This window comes from Canis lupus, chromosome 16, assembly GCF_048164855.1.
Source record: "Canis lupus baileyi chromosome 16, mCanLup2.hap1, whole genome shotgun sequence".
Classification (NCBI taxonomy): domain Eukaryota; kingdom Metazoa; phylum Chordata; class Mammalia; order Carnivora; family Canidae; genus Canis; species Canis lupus.
Window position 1 is genome coordinate 50,587,297 of NC_132853.1, and position 12,102 is coordinate 50,599,398.

A 12,102-nucleotide genomic window follows, 5' to 3' on the forward strand; every position below is an offset into this window, starting at 1 on the left:
AACATAAGAAAAATGCCACTCATGCTTATATATTATCATTTTAATTCAACTGCAGATGAGAACAAAGATATGAGACATCTCCAATTAGTTACACAGACTAAAATGGAGTCACGTTCTGGCAATGCTCTTAGAAATCCAGGTTAAATCAACAAAGTTTGTAGTTTTGTAACTGTTCTTTGAAATTATATTATGTATCAGTAGCACTAATGATTCCACTAACAGCATTGTTATTTTCTCTTGAATTATAAGACTAGAAGGCGGAATTGGGGAGACCCGGGCTTGCGCAACCTAAACAGCGCCGGGAGCAAGGAAAGTGGCCGATGCGCAGCGCTGCCATGCTCGGGCACTGCTCCCTGGAGGACGGTTGAGAACCCGACCGTGTGGCTAGCTGGGCTCAGAGTGGAGGAGGGTCAGGATGGACGAGGACGTGCTGACTACCCTGAAGATCCTCATCATCCGTGAGAGTAGCGTGGACAAGTCCAGCCTGCTCTTGAGGTTCACAGATGATACTTTCGATCTGGAACTTACAGCAAGGATAGATTTCTTGTTCCAGAAGCAAGGCAGTGCCAGAAACCACTAGAATGGAAGCGAAATTGACTTCCATGCTCTTCCTGAAGATGGAGAAGTGGTTAAGGCCGTGATCTTCGGGGACGAACCAGACGGCCACTCTGACCAGGTGCCCTACATCCTGATCTGGCAGGACATGATCGAGAATCCCCCTCCTTGGATAAAACCATTTTTACCCCCCCAAAGCAGGACCTACCAAGATTCTAGCCCTGCGGAAAGCCGAGAAGGAGACCGACTCTACGACCCAACCCCTTTATCCGGTCTTCCAGGATTCCTCCCCGGAGAACCAGATCCTCCCGCTGACCTACTGGGCACCCCCTCCCCCTTCCACCCCTCCATTGGAGGCACTGGGGGCTGCAGAAGGGGCGCCACCCCTCCCTGATGAGGGAGTCCCTGTGCACGGGTCAGCAGTGGGGACACGTGTAGGGACCCACCTGGTGGCCCCACCTCCAAATGCGGGGTGGCCGACTCCACCACCCTTCCTCTCCCTGCCATGCCCCCCCCCCCCAAGATGAGACTGACGGACAGCTAATGTTATATTGCAAAGTTCTCTGATAATGCGAGAGATCTAATGGGGCTTTTAGATACTGTTCTCTTTACCCACCAGCCTACTTGGGATGACTGCCAACAGCTCTTGCAGGTTCTCCTCACCACCGAAGAGAGAGAACGAATTCAGGTGGAAGCCTGGAAGTCTGTCCTGGGAGAAGACAGCTGACTCAAAACCCAGACCTCATAAATGCTGCCTTCCCCTTATCCTGCCCCACCTGGGACTACAACTTGGCTGAAGGTAAGGAGAGACTCCGGGTCTACCGCCAGACTCTAATGGCAGGTCTCAAGGCTGCCGTGCAAGCCTACCAATCTGGCCAAGGTCTATGATATAAGACAGGGTAAGGATGAGAGTCCAGCAGCCTTCTTAGAATCGTGGAGGCTTTTAGGCAGTGCACCCCTATGAACCCAGAAGCCCCAGAAACAAAGGCTGCAATTATCATGGCTTTTGTTAACCAGGCCACTCCAGACATTAAAAAGAAATTGCAAAGAGTAGAGAGACTAGGAGAGAAGAGCAGTCAGTAATAGTAGCACAAAGAGCCTATAATAATAGAGGAAGTCCGGAAGAACAATAAACCAAACTAAGTGAGCAGCAGACCCAAAACCTGGCCAAGATCCTGCTAGCTACAACCATGGATGACCCACAGGAAAGACGGAGACACCTCAAGAAGCTGGCTTCAGGGACAGGTAAGGAGGATGGTCCTGGTCCCCGTCGGGAGTGCCCTAAGGTGAACAAAAACCAATGTGCTTTTTGCAAAGAAAAGGGCCACTGGGTGAAAGACTGCCCTAAGAAAAGATCTTAGGCCCCTGCCAAGATCTTGGAAATGGAGAACCTGGACAATTAGGGGAGTTAGGGTTCGGCACCCCTCCCCGAGCCCAGGGTAACTCTTAGAGTGGAGGGGCAACCTGTTGAATTCCTAGTGGACACTAGGGCACAACATTTGGTTTTATTACAACCCCAAGGGAAATTGGCAAACAAGACTTCATGGGTATAAGGGGCCACGGGCACCAAACAGTACTCATGGACTACCTGAAGAACTGAGGATCTCGGCATGGGCCGGGTATCCCATTCCTTCATGGTCATCCCTGAGTGTTCCTACCCATTGTTAGGTTGGGATTTGCTCACCAAGATGGGGACACAAATTTGCTTCCACCCTGAAGGAGCAAAAATCCTAAACAAGGAGGGGCACCCTGTTCAAGTGCTTGTCCTGAGTTTAGAAGACGAATATCGTCTCCACCAAACACCATCAGCCCCAATGACTGACATTGACCGCTGGCTGTGGGAATTTCCCCAAGTGTGGGCAGAAACGGGGAATTGGGCTGGCCTGGCACTGACCGGCCATATACATAGAACTAAAGCCAGGGGCAGACCCTGTCAGGGTCTGTCAATACCCTATGCCTCTCGTAGCATGTACGGGAATCACACCCCACATACAGCAACTACTGGACTCGGACATATTAAGGCCTTGCCAATCGGCATGGAACACACTCCCTTGCTGCTGGTTCAGAAACCGCACTCTAACGATTACAGGCCAGTCTAGGACTTAAGGGAAGTCAACTGGCGGTGAGTAGAGGATATGCACCCTACAGTCCCAAACCCATACACCCTCCTCTCCACTCTGCCTCCAGACAAAACTTGGTATACGGTATTAGATTTAAAAGGCGCCTTTTTCAGCCTGCCTTTAGCACTCAAGAGCCAAGACCTCTTCGCCTTTGAATGGACGGGCCCTGAGAAAGACATCAATGGACTCAACTACCACAAGGATTCAAAAATTCACTGACCATCTTCAATGAGGCCTTACACAAAGACTTCGGTGAGTTCCATTCCAAGCACCCTCATTTGACCTTATTACAATATGTAGATGATATCCTGTTGGTGGCGGAGGGGACCAGGACACATGACTGCAAGGCACCAGGGACTTGCTCCAGACAATAGCAGCTCTAGGATACCGGGCCTCAGCTAAAAAATCCCAGATCTGCAGAGCACAGGTGAGCTACCTTGGGTACAAATTAAAGGATGGACAAAGATGGTTAATGGCTGCACAGAAGGAAACCATCTTAAAGATCCCACAGCCGCAAACCATCCGCCAGGTATGTGAATTCCTGGGGTCAGCAGGGTTCTCTGTCGATTATGGATTCTGGGTTTTGCCGAGATGGCCAGACCCCTCTATGAGGCCACCAGGCACCAGCAAAATTTTGAATGGACAGGGGCCATGAACAGAGCTTTTAATGACCTTAAACAGGCCTTGCTGTCTGCCCCGGCTCTCGGGTTGCCTGACCTAGCCAAGCCCTTCTACCTGTATGTGGACGAGAAAGACAGGGTGGCAAAAGGGGTCCTTGTCCAGTACATAGGTCCCAGGAAGAGACCCATAGCCTATATCTCCAAAAAGCTGGACACGGTGGCTGCTGGATGGCCCCCATACTTAAAAATTATTGTCGCGGTGGCCACTATGGTTAAGGACACAGGCAAGCTGGCCATGGGGCAAGAACTGCATGTTACCATCCCACATGCTATTGAAGGGGTACTCAAACGCCCCCAGACCACTGTATCAACAATGCCCATCTGACCCATTATCAGAGCCTACTGCTAAACCCCTTCAGAATTTTATTTAAGCCACCAACAACCCTGAATCTGGCAATGCTACTCCCTAATCCAGACTGGGACCCCCCCCCCTCTACATGACTGTCAAGAAATTTTGGCACAGGTGCACAGAATCAGAGCTGATCTCCAGGACTAGCCACTGCCAAACGCAGACGCCACCTGGTACATGGACGGCAGCAGTTTTGTCTGAGAAGGAGTCAGATATGCGGGGGCCGCCGTAACCAAGGAAACGGAGACAATCTGGGCAGAGCCATTGGCAGAAGTGATCACACTGGCCAAGGCACTGACCATGGGAGAAGGTAAATGAATAAACATTTACACCGACAGCAGGTACGCCTTTGCCACCGCTCACATCCACGGAGCCCTTTACAGAGAGAGAGGGCTTCTGACAGCAGAGGGAAAGACTATTAAAAACAAAACAGGGATCCTTGAACTCCTGAGGGCCCTCTGGCTGCCCAAGGCATTAGCTATCATCCATTGTCCGGGACACCAAAAGGCAGACACACCAGTAGCCAGGAGAAACCAGCTAGCCGATTTGAAAGCAAAGGAGGCAGCCCTTTCGGTGACCCAGGTCTTAGCAACCACGCTACCCGATCCGGGGGCACCGACCCTGCCGAACACCCCCAACTATACTGATGCTGATTTACACTGGATCAAACACTTGCCTATGACCCAGTGCTTGCGTGGCTGGTGGAGGGCTGCAGACTCCAGCATCATCCTGCCAGAGGAACTAGGACGGCGAGTCCTATCCAAAATGCACTGGAGTATTCATATGGGAACAATGAAGATGGAAGACCTCATACGATACACAAAGATCACTATTAAATACTCTTGAGCAAAAATCGAGCAGATTGTGGCAAGCTGCCACACATGCCAGTTAACTAATGCCACCGCCCATGGATCTAACCCAGGCACCCGGCTCTGAGGGGACTACCCAGGAGCCTACTGGGAAGTGGACTTCACTGAGGTAAAACCTGGAAAATACAGATACAGGTATTTACTATTTACTAGTATTTGTAGATAACTTTTTCAGGATGGACAGAGGCTTTTCCCACCAAACGTGAAACAGCACAGACTGTGACCAAGAAATCCTGTTAAGATTGGATCAGACAACAGCCCAGGATTCATCTCTAAGGTAACACGGGGAGTGGCACTAGTACTTGGGGTAGATTGGAAATTACATTGTGCATATAGGCCTCAAAGCTCAGGACAGGTAGAGAGGATGAACAGAACATTAAAGGAGACCTTAACTAAATTAGCCCTGGAGACTGGCGAGGACTGGGTGACTCTCCTCCCCTTTGCCCTGTATAGGGTGAGGAACTCACCTATAAGATGGGACTTACCCCCTACGAAATCATGTTCGGTATTCCTCCACCTATTATCCCCAATTTAAAACCTGAGGTGCTTATGAGTTTGATGATCACCAACTCCTTTTCTCCCTCCAAATGTTACAACGAACCCATGAACAGGTGTGGCCTAAGCTGAGGGCCTATGAGACTGGGCCACCCCTGGCCCCCATCGATACCAGCCGGGTGACTGGGTGTATATCTGGAGATACCAACACCAGACACTTCAACCTTGCTGGAGGGGACCCTACGTTGTGATCCTGACCACTCCCACTGCTCTCAAAGTCAACGGGATTACTCCCTGGGTCCACTACACCCACGTCTGGCCAGCTGATCCACACTCCACACGCCATTCTCAAGGGCTTTGTTCCAGAATGGAAAAGCCAACCAGACAAGGACAATCCCCTAAAGCTAAGACTGTGCCGTTCTCACTTATTTCTCACCTCCAAGACTCCCTAGGCTGAGGTTGTCCTTCAAAATAGATTAGACTCAGTCTTCTTACAACAAAGGCAGGGGGGTGGGGTGGGATGGGTTATGTGCTGCCTTAAACACAGGATGTTGCTTCTTCACTGGGATGTAAACAGGAGCGAGAACAGCAACAAGGTTGGTTTGAATCCTGGTTTAATCATTCCCCCTGGCTCACTCTGAGAGCAACCTGGACCCATGATAGGGTCCTTCCTTAGGTTCCTCTGAGAGGGGGAAATGTCAAGGCCGAGAAAATTAAGGCCATTCCACCTTAAGTTCAGCGTTAGCACAAGTACAGCCATCTCAGGCCCTTTTGGATAAGAGCTGAAATTTACATTACCTCAGTTACAGGAAAAAATACAGCTTATAGGTTAACCCTGGAAAGCCCCATATTAGAATGAGAACAAAGCTCAATGCTCTTGAAAGCCCCATATCAGAATGTAAACAGAACTTGAGAAATTCCTCCACCCCTTCTGGAGGTCCCCTAGACCAGCCCATAAAACTAAGCTGGAACCCACCTCGGGGTCCAAGTCCCTGCTCCGCTGTGTCGGGTATACTTGGACCTAAGCTCAAGCTTGTAAATAAACCCTCGTGTATTTGGAAAAAAAAGAAATATTATTCAATATAAGTGAAATCTGAGGAATACATACATTTTATCCTAGTATTTACCCTCTGGCCTCTGGTTCCCCATCTACAAAATGATGACTATAATAGTACCTATATCATAGATATAATATTAATAAATTAATAAATTACATAAAGTGCTTAACGCAATGCCTGGTACAGAGAAAGTCCCCATTAAATAGTAGTTATTACTATTTTTATTATGAAATTCAGGTTTCAGATTTCTGAAGTGTGGCAAAAATGAGCACATCATTGCTAAAACCTCTATAGAAAGGAACACTTCTGTCAAGAAATAGCAATATAGTGTTATTTCAAAGATACTGAAATTCAAAGTCAAAGTTGTTCATTAGAAAAGTTTTTTTTTAGTAGTTAAATTGGCAGGAGTTACAAGGCAATGATTACATAATTCAAAATACTATTGCAAACCTCTATGTTTATTGCAGCAGTATTTACAATAGCTTAGACATAGAAGAAAACTAAGTGTCTATGATAAATGAATGAAGATAGATGCACAGAAGACAGACACACACACACATGCACACACACTGGAATATATTATTCAGCTACAAAAAAGAATGAATGAATGAAATCTTGCCATTTGCTACAACATGGATGGATATTCCGGGTATCATGCTAAGTGAAACAAGTGAGACAGAGAAATAAATACCAGATGATTTCACTTTTATGTGGAATCTAAAAAACATATAAACAAACATACAGAAAACAGAAACAAACTCATAAATACAAAAAGGAAACGGTTGGTTGCCAAAGGAAAGAAGAGTGGGAGGATGCATGAAACAGGTGAATGGGATTAAGAGGGACAAACTTCTAGTTCTAAATAAGTCACAGAGATGAAAAGTACAGCATAGGCAATATAGCCAATAATATCATAATAACACTGTATGGTGACAGATGGTAACTATATTTATTGTGGTGAGCATTTTGTAATGTATATAATTTTTGAAACACTGTTGTATGCCTGAAAACTAATATAACATTTATGCCAAACAAACTTCAATAATAAAAAAACTTTAATAGTTGCATAAATATGTTTTGAAAACATGAGTATCTCAGTTTTACATTAACTTCTCACCTATGATAGCTTTTGCTTTATTCATTAGTTTATTAGATTGAACTTTCCCATCAGCTGGAAAATGGGATACAAATTACAGAGATCACAATGAGATTCACAAACAGAATATGAACTTACTCATTGTGAAATAGAGCATCAGAAATCAACAACTTCCCATGATAGATGTCTATGTCTCTCCTCCATCTCCACATCATAAAAAATTTAAAAATGAGTACTCTGCAAATGGTACAATGTTCTTTTAAAGTACTAAGATGTTAAACTCTACTTACAGCATTAGAACGGAAACTTAAAGATTTAAAAGTTTTCTCCTCCAAACCCATCATTTTGATTTGATCTCCTGACCTCTCTAACCTGTTCTGTTTCAGTCAGGGAAGGAAAGAAAACTGAATTTAATGATTGTCTACTAAACCATGTAGTGTGATGGGTGCTTTCATACCATAACTCAAACTTTTGTTATTATCATTTTTTAAAGAAAAACAAAGAAACAGCCTCAGAAAAGTAAAGATACGTGCCTAAAGTCACAAAGCTAGTAGGAGAGAAAACTGTAGCTGTCAGATTCCTAAATCAACACTTGCTCCATTCTACCAAATCAACCATGCTGCTGGGGTAGAATTTAAAAGCAGCCAATCAAAAAAAATAAAAAAAAAAAAAAATAAATAAAAGCAGCCAATCACTTGCATTAATATTCTTAAAACTGACCATAAGCATCCTTACACTTCAGAAAGCACCTTCCCTAATATGATACTCCTAACTCCCAAGTCAAATTTTCACTTCTGTTTCTTGCCTACATATTTCTTTTCCCACTTTAATCAAATGCAACCTTAAGAACAATCACTATGGGGGATCCCTGGGTGGCGCAGCGGTTTGGCGCCTGCCTTTGGCGATCCTGGAGACCCGGGATCGAGTCCCACGTCGGGCTCCTGGCATGGACCCTGCTTCTCCCTCCTCCTGTGTTTCTGCCTCTCTCTCTCTCTCTCTCTCTCTCTCTCTATGTCTATCATAAATAAGTAAATAAATAAATAAATATTAAAAAAAAAAGAACAATCACTACAACTTATCCCTGCATGGGTTGATGGATATTAGGATTGTTTCCAATTTGTAGTCATTAGGAATAAAGCTGCTATGAATGTTCATTCACAAATATTTTTGTGAACATATATATTCATTTATCCTGGAAAAACACCCATCAGGGGGATTGCTGGGTCTTATGGTAAATTTAGAAAAAAGAAAATCCTTTTCTACCCTAAGATCACAATATTATTTACCTATGTTTTCTTCAAGAAGTTCTCCTTAGGGCAGATATATAAATAGTTGTCTTAAAAAAAAAAAAAAAAAAAAAAAAAAAAAAAAAAAAAAAAATAGTTGTCTTTAACTAATAAATGAAAATTGAATTTTGGGTTTAGTTTTTATTAACTAAATTCATTGGAAACAATCTAACGTACATTACTTTTCAAAAAGTGGCAAAATATGCAAAATATACAAAAAAGAATTTGCCACAGATACTACTGAAAGTTTATTTTATTATTTTAAAGATTTTATTTATTCATGAGAAACAGAGAGAGAGAGGCAGAGACATAGGCAAAGAAATAAGCAGGCTCCTCACAGGGAGCCCAATGCGAGACTCAATCCCGAACCCCAGGATTATACCCCGATCCGAAGGCAGACACTCAACTGCTGAGCCACCCAGGCATCCCACTGCTGCAAGTTTAAAAAGTTTATATACTTAATTAAATCTCTAGCACTTAACATAGTATCACTTATTTAGTAAATATCTGTTAAATAAATGAATGAATTAGTTCATTAACAAATTTTTCACTCACCAGCAGATGACCTCCCATCTTTTATCCCATTCTTCTCATTCATGTCTTTATCAGCTGTAAAATAAGAAACTAGGTCACAAAGCTAAATACTTATAGTGAATTTTATAAAACTATTAATGTAATTATAGCAATTTAAGGAAGTTGTATGTATTGATCTAAATATGATCCAACTTAATTCCAAATAAATATAAGGAATAGGAAAAAAGAAAGCTATTAGTCAATGAAGATTCCTGTTTCAGAGACATAATGAATCATAATGACCTACAAAATAAGGCAGTTTGAAATAAATAATGAACAAAAAAAATCAGAATTCAAGTTTTTAGTATCTTTCAAAACTCACAATGAGTTCCCTTTTAGAAGGTGATGAAAAGAAGACACATTCAGGGTGCCTGGGGGGCTGGGTTGGTAGAACATGTGATTCTGGATCTTGGGGTTGCAGGTTTGAGCTCCGCACTGGGCAGAGAGATTGCTTAAAAATAAAATCTTAAAAAAAAACATTCATTCTGCTCATGTAAGGAGATGGTGATAAGGCATCTTTTCTTTCCTTGAGACCTAACAAAACTTTTAAGCAATCCATTTTAATGAGCTGCCTCTTAAAATTGTGCAAACCAACCAAGAAAAACAGGGTCTGTGCTTGATAGTATTTTAGGAGCCCTGGAAGGCAGCATGACATGCAGCCTGTGCTGAGAAAATACAGTCAGAGGAAAGTAGAGAAGAAATGGGAGCACTGAAGAGGGAGGGGGCAAGATGGCGGAAGAGTAGGATCCCCAAGTCACCTGTCCCCACCAAATTACCCAGATAACTTTCAAATCACCCTGAAAACCTATGAATTCGGTCTTAGATTTAAAGAGAGAACAGCCTGGAATGCTACAGTGAGAAGAGTTCACGCTTCTATCAAGTACAACTTGTTTTTGGCCACTCTGCACTGAGCAAAATGACTAGAAGGAGAAACTCACCTCAAAAGAAGGAATCAGAAACAGTCCTCTCTCCCATAGAGTTACAAAATTTGGATTACAATTCAATGTCAGAAAGCCAATTCAGAAGTATAATTATAAAGCTACTGGTCACTCTAGAAAAAAGTGTAAAGGATTCAAGAGACGTCCTGACTACAGAATTTAGATCTAATCAGGCAGAAATTAAAAATCAATTAAATGAGGGCAGCCCCAGTGGCGCAGCGGTTTAGAGCCGCCTGCAGCCCAGGGTGTGATCCTGGAGACCAGGGATCGAGTCCCATGTCAGGCTCTCAGCATGGAGCCTACTTTTCCCTCTGCCTGTGTCTCTGCCTCTCTCTCTCTCTCTCTCTGAATAAATAAATAAAATAATCTTTTTAAAAAATCAATTAAATGAGATGCAATCCAAACTAGAGGTTCTAATGACAAGAGTTGACGAGGTAGAAGAACAGTGAATGACGTAGAAGACAAGTTGATGGCAAGGAGGGAAACTGAGGAAAAAAGAGAAAAACAAAAGATCATGACAGCCTCAGAAGGAAAAATCTACATTTAATTGGGGTTCCCCAGGGTGTCAAAAGGGACAGAAGTCAAGAATATGTATTTGAACAAATCATAGCTGAGAATTTTTCTAGCCTGGGAAGGGAAACAGGCATTCAGATCCAGGAGATAGAGAGATCTCCCCCTAAAATCAATAAAAACTTCTCAACACCTCAATCTTTAATAGTGAAACTTGCAAATTCCAAAGATAAAGAGAAGATCCTTAAAGCAGCAAGAGACAAGAAATCTCTAATTTTATGGAGAGAAATATTAGATTAACAGCAGACCTCTCCACAGAGACCTGGCAGGCCAGAAGGGGCTGGCAGGATATATTCAGGGTCCTAAATGAGAAGAACCTGCAGCCAAGAATACTTTATCCGGCAAGCCTCTCATTCAGAATAGAAGGAGAGATAAAGAGCTCCAAGATAGGCAGAAACTGAAAGAATATGTGACTACCAAGCCAGCTCTGCAAGAAATACTAAGGGGGGACTCTGTAATAGAAAGAGGAGGTCCAAGGGAACAATCCACAAAAACAGGGACTGAATAGGTATCATGATGACACTAAATTCATATCTTTCAATAGTAACCCTGAACGTGAATGGGCTTAATGACCCCATCAAAAGGCACAGGGTTTCAGACTGGATAAAAAAGCAGGACCCATCTATTTGCTGTCTACAAGAGACTCATTTTAGACAGAAGGATACCCACAGCCTGAAAATGAAAGGTTGGAGGACCATTTACCATTCGAATGGTCCTCAAAAGAAAGCAGGGGTAGCCATCCTCATATCAGATAAACTAAAGTTTATCCCAAAGACTGTAGTAAGAGATGAAGAGGGACACTATATCATACTTAAAGGATTTATCCAACAAGAGGACCTAACAATCATAAATATTTATGCCCCGAATGTGGGAGCTGCCAAGTATATCAATCAATAACCAAAGTTAAGACATACTTAGATAATAATACACTTATACTTGGTGACTTGAATGTAGCACTTTCTACAATTGACAGATCTTCTAAGCACATCTCCAAAGAAACAAGAGCTTTAAATGATACACTGGACCAGATGGATTTCACAGATATTTACAGAACTTTACATCCAAACGCAGCTGAATACACATTCTTCTCAAGTGCACATGGAACTTTCTCCAGAATAGACCACATACTGGGTCACAAATCGGTTCTGAACCGATACTAAAAGATTGGGATCATCCCCTGCATATTTTTAGACCATAATGCTTTGAAATTAAAACTAAATAACAAGAAGAAGTTTGGAAGGATTTCAAACACGTGGAGGCTAAGGACCATTCTGCTAAAAGATGAAAGGGTCAACCAGGAAATTAGGGAAGAATTAAAAAGATTCATGGAAACTAATGAGAATGAAGATACAACCATTCAAAATCTTTGGGGTACTCTCACAGAACATGAGAGACTCCTAATTCTGGGAAAAGAACAAGGGGTGGTGGAAAGGGAGGTAAGTGGGGGTGGGTGTGACTGGGTGACGGGCACTGAGGGGGGCACTTGATGGGATGAGCACTGGGTGTTATTCTA

General features: G+C 43.3%; 1 protein-coding gene and 1 pseudogene across 4 annotated transcripts in view; one reads left to right on the forward strand and one right to left on the reverse strand.

Annotated features, from left to right (window-relative positions):
• LOC140607042 (uncharacterized) overlaps positions 1–12,102 on the reverse strand; it is a 134,911-nt gene that overhangs the window by 101,081 nt on the left and 21,728 nt on the right. For all 4 annotated transcript variants that reach the window (XM_072781358.1, XM_072781357.1, XM_072781354.1 and 1 more), the window contains exon 4: positions 9,064–9,117. The gene's annotated coding sequence lies outside the window, so the exon portion shown is untranslated. The remainder of the gene's footprint in view (positions 1–9,063; positions 9,118–12,102) is intronic.
• Positions 416–4,814, forward strand: LOC140607380 (uncharacterized; annotated as a pseudogene).